This window comes from Oryzias latipes, chromosome 9 (assembly GCF_002234675.1).
Source record: "Oryzias latipes chromosome 9, ASM223467v1".
In the NCBI taxonomy this organism is placed as follows: Eukaryota; Metazoa; Chordata; class Actinopteri; order Beloniformes; family Adrianichthyidae; genus Oryzias; species Oryzias latipes.
In genome coordinates this window covers 21,966,616-21,981,574 of record NC_019867.2, presented here as the reverse complement: position 1 = coordinate 21,981,574, position 14,959 = coordinate 21,966,616, and the positions used below count along the sequence as shown (strand labels likewise).

General features: G+C 40.4%; 1 long non-coding RNA gene across 1 annotated transcript; it reads left to right on the top strand.

The window, feature by feature from the left end:
- Nucleotides 1-11,707: 11,707 nt before the first annotated feature.
- Nucleotides 11,708-14,578, top strand: LOC111947920. The gene is made up of 2 exons (XR_002873879.1): nt 11,708-12,005; nt 14,013-14,578. It is a non-coding gene; the product is annotated as an uncharacterized LOC111947920 (long non-coding RNA).
- The last annotated feature ends 381 nt before the right edge of the window (nt 14,579-14,959 follow it).

The following is a 14,959-nucleotide window of genomic DNA, read 5'->3' as shown; positions in this document are numbered from 1 at the left end:
TAGCAGATTTGCTGCTAAGGGAACTGCTCATTTTGTTGATTGATTTGTCTGTTACACCCCAGTCTGATAAAATGGATGTAAAATTAAGACAAGAAAAATAAATGAAATGCCCCAACGACTCAAAAATTCTCACGAAGACTAAAGAAAATAGACAAACGTAACAAATTTACAATGACCAAAACCTGAAAAAGATAAAGTTTAGCTCTGCTACTACCTGATGGTGGGTTCAAACATAAGATGCTGAGTATTTAACTGCTGCCCTGGACATTCTTGTCCAATCAGGAGCTCTGGACAATAAGGCAAAAATTCTGCATACTAATTGAGAAATTAATTAATAATGAATGACAGACTTCCGGAAATGGCAGATAGCTAGAAAGTCACGCTCGACTCTGCTCTCTGAAAAAAACACATTGTCTTTTTGACTGATAGAGTCAAAAAGACGATTTAATCCTTGTGCTGTCCTATAACCCCACCCTTACATTGACGTGTTCTCCCTACCATGACAAAGGTGGATAAAGGTGAAAAGATTTCATGTAATCGATGGACATCAGTGAAGATCACAAATCAAATATGTAATGGATATTTGGTGAGTGGCAGTAACTTTTTAACCAGATATGGTGTTGACAGATTCGAGAGAATTTTGTGTCTCGGTAACGGGTTGCAGGTAGTGGTCCAGATATGATGCATTGCAAGTTTAACTGCTGGAGGTGATGAATGAGGTGTATGAAGTCCGTTTTCAAAGTCTCAGACTGCTGGAACTTAATGTCATTGGTACCTGCGTGGATTATGACGGTTGAGGCAGAGGGGGTTTTACTAGTAAGATAATTATGGATGTCCTTAACCGATGCTCCTGAGATGGAGTGTGTGTGGCACCTCTTAATGTTGATGTGCCATACAATGTGTCACGGTGAGGTGGGCTTGAGAGCCGGTAGGACCCAAATGCAGAGACGGGAGGCCAACGGGTTCAGGACTAGAGGGTTTTAATAACAAAAAGCGCTGCAGAGCAGGATAACAAAAACAAAACAAAAACTCACTGTGGCGTGGCATGGAACATAGAACATGGCATGACGGGACGACGAGGCATGAAGACGTTAACGGACCAGCACAAGAGGAAGGCAGAGACAAGACTTATATACAGACAGGGCAGACAAGACACAGGTGAACATGATCAGGGCAGATGGGGACCAAGGAAGTAAAACTCAAAAACATGACACAACAGGAAACCTTTCAAAATAAAACAGGAAACAGAACCAAACAAGACAGAACAAGAACTAAAACAAAAACCAAGACAAAACAAACTCAAACCATGACACAATGGAGTCTCCCAGTATCAGAACTGGGTGGCACGCTGGTCCAGGGTCCGGTGCGGGGCTCCCATCACTGAAAGCCGGGTTTTGTGAGGCACCAGAATGCCTGACAGACAGCAATCCTGGGTGAAGCTTCGGAAGAGCTTCACCCAGTTTGACGAATGTCTATGGGCCTAATATAGATGATGACAAATTTTTTACAAACCTTTTTCTAACCATTTCTTTACTCCCAGGAAATAATATCAAAAGAGGAGATTGGAATTGTGTATTGGATCCCTCTTTGGATAGATCATCTGGATTTGACCAAACTCATAAAGAAGTAGGAATGCTATCCATAATTCTATAAAGTTATTAAAAATGGTAGATAGCTGGCGCTACACAAGTCCCAAACATATAGAGTATTCTTGTTATTCTAAATCTTATGCCACATATTCTCACATAGATTACTTTTTAATTTCAGCAGAGTTACTAACCAATATAAAACAATGTTTCTTTGACTGTATAACAATATCAGACCATGCCCCATGTAGCATTTTATACTCACATATTAATTTCAAAAGGGATCCACCCAAGTGGTGTCTGAATCTAAAATGCCTTAAGGATGAAAATTTTGTTAAATTTGTAATTTTTTCGGGAAACTCAATCCACCAAAGTGACAAATAGTTATTTAAAGTTATGTCACTAGCCGCCAAAAAAACATTAACCAAGAACTGGGGCACTACCTCAATCCCATCAAAGGAGCAACAAACAGTATCAGGCAATAGCATACAGACTGAGACTGCAAGAGGCACAGTTACACCGAAAGTGTACTACAAAACGGCCCACAATGCACCTAGAATCAACCTCGGTTTGAGTTTGGTTTGAGTTTTGTTTTCATGTAACAAAAACTAATTTTAAAAAGTTATTAAAAAAAAGAATTCAGTATGCAATTTGACCATTCATTTTGAAAAAATACTTTGCAATTTACTAAACAATATAAATGTAGCTTAGTGGAGAAAAATGTAGGTACATGATTATGCCACTAGAGTGTGCTCCCTGCATGGCCAGTTCAGCAAGGAAGTGGTGAACTCTGGAGTAAAGAGGGAGAACAGTTGTACAATACTTTCGATCTCCAGGCAAGGATTTAAGACGGTTGCAACCTGACGTTGAGAACTGCTAACAGACATTGAGAGCCATTAACAGACATTAAAAGGTAAAAAAAAGAGTTATGTTGACTGTAATGTTTGTACAAATTATTAAGTTCTAAGATGTCCAGTGAAACTTGTATTTTAATTTATACAATTGTGTCAATGCAGTTTACGTGTGTTTTATAACAGTGCTCGACGAAGCTAATGTGGCCAATGTCTGACTTTGTCGTCATCCCTGTTACAGTTCGGGCCACAGAGCACATGCTGTAGTTATTTCTGCATATTCTTTTCCTTTTCTTTTACCTTTTTCTCTTTTTTTTATTTACCCTAATTTCTTTATGCTTTCAGAAGATCTGACAGTGACTGGCTGAGAGAAGAATCCCGATGATATAAGAAATTTACAGTTTTTTTTTTTTTTCTTCCTTATTACCAATGTTTATCTAAAATCCTGTGTTACATTTTTGTTTTAGAATAAAGAACCCAAAAGACAGTTCCGTGTCCTGTGCAGGCTTGATTTCGCCAAGCTACATATATAATGACCTTTCAATATATGGTTTACTTTAACCCTTGTGCTATCCGATGACCCCACCCTTACATTGACGTGTTCTCCCTACCAAGACAAAGGTGGATAAAGGCGGAAAGATTTCATGTAATCCATGGACACCAGTGAAGATCACAAATCATTGAAGAAAAAAGGTTTAGCACACTGTCTAGTGGGTCTAGATGACCCAACTCCCAACGTTAAAATGCCTAGGATAGCATAAGGGTTACATTGATTTTAAAGTAACTTAATTAACTATTGCATTGTAAAACGCAAAGCAGCGGAGTCCATTGATAAAGGCGTCTGTAGTCATGTCATCCATCCTTTCTATGTGAACCTCTCTGCAAGATGCTTATACATCTTGCGAGCTTGTTTTGTTAGAAAGGGATAAAAGTAGTCCATTCTGCAGTATGTAAACGGTAGCGATGGGTCCAATTGTTGTAGCGGAAGATCAGCCATTTTATTTTTCGGTGTCTCTCATTAGTTCACGCCACTTTACACATTGATGCACAAATGATGCCACTGCTTTGTTGATGCCTGGAATCCAGAATCTATTTGCTCTGATCTAATTAATTGTTTGTTGTCAGATACATGCATCTATACAATTAAGAAAAACACAATAAGAAACCACAAACCACAACAAGTATGTTTCTTTTTTTTTTCTAGTTTTTTTTTTTCTCTCTCTTTTCTTTTTTTTTAACTTGTCTTGTCCAACAGCTGGGCAGACAGATGAGAACTGAAGCCCTCTTGTGTTGGACATATTTTATTTTAACAATGGGGGGTTATGAATCTTCTGACAAACCAGAGGTATGTCTGAATAAACCCCTTTTGTAATGGAGGCCAAACTTTATTCATTTGAATCATATTTGAGAATCTTTGGTGTTGGACCGGACGGAAAAGGAATGGAGGGAAGAAGAGAGAGGGACGTTAGAGAGGGGGGGGGGGGGGGGGGGAGAGGAAGGTGATCATAGGAGGGGGGGGGGGGGAAGACCATAAAGCGGCATAAAGCAACAAGTCACTGGATGTTTATCCTTACGGTGAGGTTCAGAAGTAATACAAATCTCAAAGGGGCGGGGCCTGTCCACACACACACTCAAATGTTATAAACACCCCTGTTAGTTGCAAAAAAAGTCCAAACGTCAACATGTACACAATACAGATAATGTTCACACATGCATACTTATGCCTTCAAACCAACTAGTGTGAAATTATATTTCATTCAATCACGCAAACTATTAGTGCAAGGGTGAGCTAACACCTGTGCTCAGGTGAGTGTTGTTGTTCTTCTAAAATGGATGGTGGAATGTGAAAAGAAGGAGGGGGAGTGACCAGCAATCCCCACACCAAGACCCCCGCCACAACAGCAGCGGGATGGTGTCAAATTAGCGCCTAAAGTATTGCGCATCAAAACAGTAAAGCCACGCATCAAAACCCCAAATCTGCGAATCAAAATGCATAAATTGAGAACCAAAACCCACAATTTGCAACCAAAAGCCATTCCCCAAAGCACAATCCTATTTCTCAGGTGGCGATTTGTTTTCTCGCCTTTCTGAAATCCTGTTTTTGAGTTACAGTTTTATTTTGAAATTATTTTTTTTGAGTGGCGCTTTTATTTTTTGAGTTGCGCTTTTATTTTTTGCGGTTTTGATTCTAAAACCTGTCGACACGTAAAAACGGTGTCATGTCAGTCAAGGGGAAGGGAGGCGGGACATCCCTGATATCCAGAAGCTCATTGGCTGCCGAATAACACCGAGTCTTACGTCAACAGACCAGTTCAGAATGTGCCGGTACGTTTTTCATGTTTTTCATATCTTTTACTATATTAAACGATCAAATTGTACTTTATTTAACCAGAGGACGCCAGCACAGTCAGATGAGGAGCTCCACCAGTAGCTGCTAGTGAAAAAAGATGTTAGAAAGTTAGATGTAGCATGAAGAACTACCACCAATGTTTTCCTGTGTTAGCATGCTAGCTAGCTTAATGCTAGCGGGGTTTCAAGCTCTTTTCATGACTTTAATGGATTAAACAAAGTCGATTTTTTACTACAGTGTCACGATCGGTCATTTAAACCTGGGAATAATTGCCCGTGGATTGTCACTAGGGTTAATCAAATAGTTTTTTAAGAAGTACATTCATGTATAATTTATAAGGTTTCTCAATATTTCCGTAGGGATACAGATGGTTGGAACAAAAAAGCAACATATTGCTGCTCCCTATTTAAAAAAATAAATAAAAGTAAAATTATGATTCAGAAACACAATTTTTATTTGAGGTACCAGAGCAAATTTCCCACGTGTGGGAAGGGATCAATAAAGTTTTTCTGATTCTGAACTGTATTCCCAAACCATTTTATTCTCAACCTTAAAGATTGCAGGTTCACACAGGAAGTTAACTCTCACAATATGCAGCTACTGAGTATCATTTAAGGTGTGTGTGTGTGTGAGTATATATATATATATACATACACACCACCAGGCTGTTAAAGTAGCGTTTATATTAATACTTTGAAAACAATCCTGTTTTTTTCACTGTTTGGCTAATAAATGGTAGATCTGACAGGTTGATCTTTCCACATAACGCCTGTTCCAAGTCTAACCATGAGTTGGTTTCTGGATTATTTTTGAACCATTTAAAGATGTATTGTAATCTATTCACGGGCGGCCATGGTGCAGCGGTAGGGCGGTCGACCCATGATCATAAGATTGCAGGTTCGATTCCCGCCTTGCACGCCCATGAGTCGAAGTGTCCTTGGGCAAGACACTGAACCCCAGCTTGCCTCTGGTGGTAGGCGGGCGCCTGTGTTTGGCAGCGGAGCCGCCACCAGTGTGTGAATGTGTGAGTGAATGTGTGTGTGACTGGGTGAATGGGTCTGTGACTGTAAAGCGCTTTGTCCTTGTAGGAAGAAAGGCGCTATACAAGTATACGCCATTTACCATTTATTTGCAAGAAAGTATTTGTGGAAGTTAGGTAATTCTAAGCCACCACAGCTTTTTGCAGATTTTAAAGTTTTTAGACTAATTCTTGCAGGTTTATTGAACCATAGAAAGCTTGATATGGATGAGTCTAACGTTTTGGACCATTTTAGTGGCGGTTGTGTGGGGATCATCGAGAATAGATAATTAACTTTGGGTAGGATTTTCATTTTAACCGTGGCTACCTTGCCCATGAGGGACAGAGGTAGGTTGACCCAGCAGGTTAGATCATCCTGTATGCTCTTCAGTATTGGGGTGTGGTTTAGCTGCACCAGTTCTGTTAGTTTGGGGGAAAAATAAATACCTAAATATTTGATAATGCCTGATTTGACTGGTATTGTGAGTCTTTGCACCGCATTACTGTTCAGTGGTAATAAAACAGATTTATGCCACTTAATGGAGTAGTCTGATATGGAGGAAAATTCATTAATGATTGTTGCTGTTTCATTTACAGAACGTGAATTATTTAAAAACAGTAAATGTCATCTGCATAGAGACTAATTTTATGATGGCTGTGTTTGGTTTTAATTCCTTTAATACTCTCATGCTGTCTTATTGTTGCAGCTAGAGGCTCAATAAATATAGCAAAAAGAGAGGGGGAGAGTGGGCAACCCTGTCTGGTTCCTCTTCCGAGAAAAAAACCTGTTGGAAGTCTGTTTATTAGCTCTAACTGATGCATCGGGGTTATGATACAATATTTTAATCCAATTGATGAATGATTCTCCAAAACCAAACCTATGGGGGGCAGCAATAAGGAATTTCCAATTTACTCTGTCAAAAGCTTTTTCAGCATCCATCGATAGTACGGTCATTTCCTGGTTTTTAATGCTGGCAAAGTCTATTATGTTAACGAGTCTGCGGACATTGTCATTCGAGTGTCTTCCTTTGATGAATCTCGTTTGATCGAGGTGAATTATGTGAGGAGTGATTTTTTTCTATTCTCTGTGCTAGTGCTTTGCAGATAATTTTTACATCTGCATTGATTAAAGAAATGGGGCGATAGCTTGAAGGACTAGTGGGATCTTTGTCTGGTTTTAGGAGGAGAATTATGTTGGCAGAGTTCATGTTAGGTGGCATTGATTGGCTTTCCTTGATAAATGTTACCATTTCAAAAAACGTTGGTGCCAGCTGTTCCCAGAACAAGTACGTTTCTTGTGCACAAGGAAGAAAGAACAAGTGTGACGGAAGTCTTCAACCACCCTTCTCTTTCTCAAAGGACTGCTCCTTTCCTTGTTCTTTTATTGAAAATAGAAGTAGGAGGATACAATTTCCAAGCAGAGAAACAAGCTGAAAATGTTATTAGGGGTGTCGTATAATGAACCATTTGGGAGGGTTTTTTTCAGTTTAAACAGCATTCTTTCCTTATAAGCTGAGAACAGTGTGTCGTAAAACCCCCTCATCCTAGCTGGGGGTAAGAAGCAGGCGATAAAACACATAAAACGTTTACTTAAAAGGTAAAAAAAGTCAATTTGAGTTAAAATGTATAAACACATTTAAACAACGATAATAATAATATAATGATAATTTCTTTTACATTTGCCCTTTTCCCTGATGCAGCACTTTGTTGTGAAAATGAGCTATTAACAGTTTTGTAACATGGTGGTTCTTTGGAACTATGACTGTATGTTTCAAAGCACTTGAAAATACCGGTAATGCATTTCTCATCCTTCCTCCCACCTTAAGGAGTCCATCAGTATCAAGAAAAGGATCTATTGTAAAAAGTTTGCTTTTGCAATGAAAGGCCTTTCTATTTCTGAGTGGTTTTATCTTTTCTGCAGAAGCATTGGCTTGTAAGTCCTTTAAAATAACACATTGTGCTTTCTCTCTTTCCTGTACTGTACTGTTTTGTTGCTTTTTTATTTCCTTATCAAACAAATGAATTGAGATATGGCTTGAGTGGCTTTGTACCAAGATAAAAAACTTGATTAGCTTGTCTGATAAATGTTTGTGTTCTGTTTTAAATGAGTTCACTGCTTGTAACTTTTTGACTTCTGGATCACCGAGGGGAATGTCCTTGTCAACTCCACAGGCGGAGGAATCTCCATTTTCAATAGGAAACATGGCCCTTTAAACCACTTTTAGACTATAAAAGGGGTCAGGAAATGTCCTGTAAATTAATGCTTTTTCCCCTTTTTCCAGATAGCATTGAAATGTCAATATCTATCAGTATTTCACAATTTACTCCATGTCATAAGTGTGAGGTATTGGGGCCAGGGCAGCTGTTGTTCTGCTTTTATGTTGTTACTTCCTGCTTCTCACATGTCCCTTCATTTCAGTTGTCTTGAACTTCCCTCCCTCCGGTGTTACCTTTCCCACATTGTGTTCACCTGCCCTCCCTGATGTGCACACCTGTTTGTGATTGTTTAATCTGTCCTCATGTTTATAGTCTGCGTCTCCCCTGTACTTGTTGCCAGATTGTTTTGTGCTTTTCCCAGAGCTACTAGCACCATTGTCTGCAGAGCAATATGGTAATTAAATTTGAACTTTCGTTTGGCAATCCTGCATTTTGTGTCCACACCGAATCGTGACAATAAGAGTGCAATAACCATTTAAAAAGAAGAAAACACAATCGAATTTTGATTTTAGTTATTCCTGTAGTCCTTATTGAACAACAGGTTTTGCATGTTAAAAGTTTAATTTGGACAAGTATAAAACTATTTATAACAATTTCTGGTAACACTTAAATTAAGATTCCTTAACAAGCTTTGTTAACGCATTATAATACAATTTTTAGGGTGTCAGTAAGAAATGTATTAGTACAATAAGTCTAATAAGGTTGATTTAATTACTTAGTTAACACATTTACAAGCATTATTATTAGGATGTTTAAGATGCTAACGATTTGTTTATTGGCATTGTAGACGCCTAACAAATGTGTCAGTGTTAACCTTTGTGTTCTCCTAAGCACTTTAACATTGGGAGCTGGGTCATCTAGACCCCACAAGACAGTGCCTAATCCTTTTTTCTTCAATGATTTGTGATCTTCACTGGTGTCCATGGATTACATAAAATCCTCTTCACCTTTATCCACCTTTGTCATGGTAGGGATAACACGTCAATGTAAGGGTGGGGTCATAGGACAGCACAACGGTTAATAAGCTTAATAAGATTTATTAAAATCCAAAGTCAGACCATTGTCTTCAAAGTCCGTATTACTAAACTGCTTATAAGCTTAACAAATGTATTAATTAACTTTGTTAACAGTTCATTAAATGTTTAGCAGCACCTCATCTAAAGTGTGGAACGCTTTTACCACAAACAACCACAAAAAAACACAATTGATTCTGTACTGGTCGGTCGTTAGCGTGTTAGCTTTAGCATGGCTCGTAGGGTTGTTGCCTTCGGTTGTCAAAAATTACTGGCTTGTGCAACTTTCCAGTGGACTTAGAAGCAAGACAACAGTGGTTGAATGCAGTTGACATTGAATCCAACAAACTGTCTCCTGGCAATGGGATTTGCAAAGAATATTTCTCTGAGGATAGTTTGTTAATACTTTATCCTTGTTCTTATGGAGTCCTATACTGTTCATAATTAAATAAATAAATATTTAATTAAATAAATAAATATGACGTCATGCAAGTACACAATCAAACAATAAATCTCTCATAAATATATAAAAAGATCATGAAAGTGTGAAAAACCTGCAAACACATTTTAAATTAGCTATATTCAATATATTTCATTTTGCTTTAAAAACCTGTTCATTATTTTAAAACAGCATTTTAGAATATTCATTTTTAATCATGTTGAATATTAATATAATTCTGTCTTTTTTCAGAACCTTGGATTTCAAAATCAATATTTTCCAAAGTAGCTTTGTTTTTATTTCATGTTGCTGTTTTTCAGAAGGACTTATTTATTTCATGAAGAGCTTTTTCAGGAGACTGAGTCTATCTGTCAATCAGTGAAAGTGGGCGGGATCTAAACGCTCATTGGTTCATCCATGGAAATCGACTCATATTCCTTGATACCCGCTCTGTGGTGTGTCAGTCGGAGAGAGATGGCATATTTCAGCGATATCTGCACGGCTTTTCTGACATTATAGATCAAATAGAGACAAACAATTTGTCTGCTGCAGAAGATACAAACATTGACGACTCTGTTTTTGTAGTTTGAGGGTTTGTGTGGACCAAACCACAGAGGAGCTCCGGTCGTCCACATCTTGAAGTCCCCCGTTGAAACACTCCTCATTCTTACGCCATTCACTCAGAGCTCACATCGTGCCTTTTGTCGGCTTGCAGGAGCCAAGCTGGCGGACCAACAGAGTCAGACCAGGCAGCTTCGCAAAGCGGAACAAGTTTGCTCAGGCCTCCTGAACCTTATGATATTTTTCTATTTTCATTAAAACAATGATAATAACCAGGTCCTCTGATGACGTTTCAGACCGTGGTCGGAAAACGCAGCGGAGATCCGGGGTTTGATTTGGGGTTCACTTCCCAGTTCGGACGCCTCCAGAGCGGGTTAATAAAAGAACCAGTCTCTATACTTGGAGGAAACCTCTTTTTATTATTACTCTTATGGCTAACAAAGCAACAGACCCTTAAGTTGCGCTCACACACACACTCTTGCGCTGGCCGCTCTGATTTACACGTAATTTAAGACGTAGTTTGACTGCAGGAGCTGAAGCAGAGACTCTCTGGGATGATCTCATGAACTCAAACATGGAAACATTGTTGTCATGGGGAGCTATTCAAAATAAATAAACCCGATCTCTTAAAATTCTCCATGTGCATTATGCATCCATGCATTGTTACTGAGATAAGCACAGGCAACCGCTCCATGTGGCTATCAGGCTCAAAACATTAGCTGGTAGCTCCTCCCACATGCGGCATGGTGCGATCACAGAACTCCAGTTCATAGAAGCGTAGTGGAACTCCAACAGCCACCCAGCCTAACTTAGGCCACTACTAGATGTTCATGAGAAGATGAAAATTTCCGAACCGACCACAAAATCACCCGAATTATGCATACTCGCCCAATGCCACTTTTATCCGCAAATTTAGAACCAAAACTGCCCAATTTCTGGTACCACTGTGGATGTGTTGAGTTGCATACTCCCCCTAGTGTTGAGGGGTGTGCATTGCGCCGTCACGTTCACTGAAGCGACTTCAATTGATGTAGTTAGGGTGCAGCTGCTCATGTCTGAGTACAGGAGCAGCCAATCACAAAAGTGTCTCCGCCTTGTCTTGTTTGATTGACAGACAGACTCAGTCTGCTGAAAAAGCTTTTCATGAAATAAATAAGTCATTGTGAAAAACAGCAACATGAAATAAAAACAAAGCTACTTTGGAAAATATTGATTTTGAAATCCAAGGTTCTGAAAAAAGACATAATTATAATAATATTCCACATTGTGAAGAATAGTTAGAAACTGCCTTTAACTTTTATTACACTAATGGTTTAAACTTATTTCACTGAGCATGTATTGTCATCTCAAAATTATATTACATTTGAAGAAAGCACAGCCAAACTATTGTTCTAACAGTTTCTTCCCATACTCCCTCTTTTCTGTGCATGTTTTCTGCTGAGCAGGCCTCAGACTTATCTTCACTTTAGCCTTGGAAGTTCTCTCCAGCAGTAACCTGTGGGCGTGATTTTCACACGAGGCCCATCGGACCATCTTCTGAATATGCAAATGCAGGGTTTTTATACCAAAGCCCATCCCTGAGCTCCTTGGTTCGGACTTTGAATGTACCATGTTCATGTCTGTCCCCTTCGTGTTTGTGCGAAGTAAAACCTCCACAAAAGCTAAGTTTTGTCTCTGAGTCATTATTCATTATTTCTGTGTGTAAGAAACTGACGGGGTAACGAACTAAAATTTAATACAGTCCTTTCTAGAAAATCCAGTTTCTTCACATTTGGTCCTTCGAGCTGGCCGGCACGCCTTGGACATCGCTGGAACCCCTGGGGGGGGTTGCCCGAAAACCGAGCTCGGTCTGAGATCACAGCCTCAGCATTGAAACATCCGCCTTCAGGATCGGCGGCCCTCGCCCTTGGGTCCGGTGGTGCCCCCGGTGATGTCGGACCCTCATCAAATAGCGAGGTTCATTGCTTGAAGTGAGTACGCCACACAGAAAGTCTGTCCTCTCTTTACTTGTTAGGGCCTTATGTTGACTGTGTCTGTGTCTTTGTGTGTGCGTGCATCAATGTTGGGGGAAGAATAGAGAAACGGCTGCAGTCCGCTGCGCGAGCACGCTGAACAGAGCACCGCTTGCAGGCTCCGCTTGCAGGCAAGGTGCTGCGCGTGCACGAGTCATCTTGCGCAGACGGGACAAGTGTGGTTCGGTACGCGAGACCGTCATTGTAGCCGCCTTCCTTCCGCGGAGGAATGGCAGAATAGGGATGGAAGTGTAGGCATAAGTGTAGGGAAATAAGTCCTCCAGGGAAGGAGAAGAAGTGTAGGGACGTCAGTGTAGGCCGGAAGTGTAGGCATAAGTGTAGGTGCAGCCGCGGCGAGTGAAGCCGAAGTAATAGAGCCTTGGGATGGCTGAGTATGATTTTTGAAGACGAAACGGAGCTCCGGGGAAAATGTGCGTGTGTAACGCTTGTATGTCTCTCTGTCTGTGTCTGAGTGTGCCCTTTTTTCGACAGCCCCTGTGGTGTGTGCTCATTTTAATTAATGCCTCGTTTTAAAACAAAATAGTGACTCAGTTGACAAATAATTAGGTTTCTTTTCTGATTCTCCAAGCTTTTTCTGCTGATTAGATTCAGCGCTGGAGAATCCATAAAACGGGTTACTTGGGTGGGAACTCTGGTTTGTGATCGAAATTGAGAAGCTGGTTCTCAGGACAGCCACATCCGCAAGGGATTTAGCTCTTGTAGAAGCCTGGTGTGGTCTATGAATTCCTGAGAACGTTGTGGCTGATCGTCGATCAAAAACCTCAAAAAGATGGGTGGGACTCATTCACAAAATCTCACTAAAAAGAAAGACGGCACATTGCTCAGGTCCAGAAAACTTTTCATAAAGTTTGGAAGTATGTGGAAAGTCAGGATCAGACATTAATCAAGTATTTGGATAAATGGGTTAAAGATTATGGATTTCATGGAAAGTTAAGCAGATCAAAGTGCAGGACAGAGCAGAAGGAGAGGGAGCAGCTTCACAGATCAGAGTGCGCGTGCCCGAGCCTGCAGACAGGCTGATGAGAACTCGCAGAAAGGAGGGGTGATTTCTCCATTGTAAGCAGATGTAACGACTTTCTATGCTCTCAGAATAAAAATAGGTCGTGTTTTAGTGTGTATTTTTTGGGGGTATTTTAGTGTTTAGGACATGGACTAGGGTAGATGTTCAGAAAAAGTTATAGAAAGTATCATTTATTCCAAAGCAGACGTGGATCAGTTTGTGCAGGACACACCTCCCTCTTGAATAAACATGATCAGACTCAGATGGCTGGTGCCGCCTTTCTTTTTTTAGTTCACTCTCCCTGCTCATAAAAAGTTTGATTGCAGCCTTCTGACCCCACTAATCAGGTCCCTGCATTTCTGCTTGTAAATCAGGATTGACCCCTTAAAAGCATTCCTGAGGATCTCTGGTTCACTAACTCGTCCTTACATTTTTTTTTAATGGACATGTCTGCTAATCTTTCTAAGTTTCAACTCTCAAGACAATAAGTGCAGTAAGACTAAACTCCAGCTGGCCTAAGCACAGGTTAAATTTTTTGGGACATTTAGTTTCTGTTTCTAGCACAATTATTTCTCTCCCCGGACCTCACCACCTTATCTGATCAGCCCCCTCCCTCACTCACTTGCTGTAAGCTGCAGCTGTTTGCGTTGCTGATAGTTGAAACAATGTCACCTGTGATTCTCTTGTGCGAATTCTCCAGAATCACCTGCAGTATGCTCCACTCCCTTTCGTCCAAGCATTACCATTAGTCAAACTGTTATCAGCCTGTTCATGCTGCTGTTGAAATGAGACGCAGTTCTTGTCTGTTTCACTTTCAATGTGTTTTTTCACAATTTTTATTTTTTAATTTTCATTTATTTTATTTATTTTTTCCTGATTTTTTCTTTCTACTCTCATGCCTGGGCTCTACTGACATCATTGATGATTTACATGATTGTTTGAAGAAAGCTGTGAGAACAAAGGAACGCATTGAGTCTGCCTCCAGCTCTCTCCTCCCCACAGACTCTGCATCCCGACCAGAAGGCCCCTGTCGGTGACCTGCTTTACCCTGAAGACCATTTAACGGACTGATTGGTCACACCTGAGGTGGACGGGACCCTTCAAGGTTCTCCTCACCATGCCAACCGCAGTACACATTGCTGAACGACCCTCCTGGATTCACGTAAGCCACTGTAAATTGCTGAGAGCCTATGAGACTGACATTTTGAGACGCACCCCTGGTTGAAGTCCAACTACGAAGCTGCCGCAGTGAAGCTGATGTATTTCCTCTAGCGCTCCTCTCTTCCAGCTACAGTGAGCTTCGAACCAGCTAACATGGGTCCAACTGTTCCTCGTGGTTTCATCTTGTAATTTTATTCCCTCTTCCTATGGAGATCGCATTCACATCATCAGCGAGGTCAAGGCCCTCAAATCACAAATTTCTTCTCAGATGACTGACGCCTACTGGTCTGGGTCCCCACTTTATTGGTTTACTTCTGGTGGAGTGTACTGATAAAACTAGTCACTCCGGTCCTCTGTGTGTTGTTTTTCTTTTTTCTATACGTCATCTGTTTGATTCCATGTGTCAAATGAATGATCACTGTCAGGCCGACTCTATCAGCATTATGCCTACAATTAACCTGGTTCGCATCCGCTCGTGGTTGAAACTGGTCTTTAAAGTGTTATCTTTTGTTGTTTTTCTTTTATTGGATTTGCATTTCTTTATTTTCTTTATTTCCTACTGTAGTATGTAACTCTAATTAATGAAATTGTGCCGAGGTTTGGACTGGTGATGCATGCGTATCCTTAGTGATGGCTGCTGAGGGGCGCAGAGCCGTTGATGAGTTTTGCCCTCCCTGACTGCTCACTGAATGTTTCACACAGATGGTATAAGTTTAGCCCTGGAGGTTTT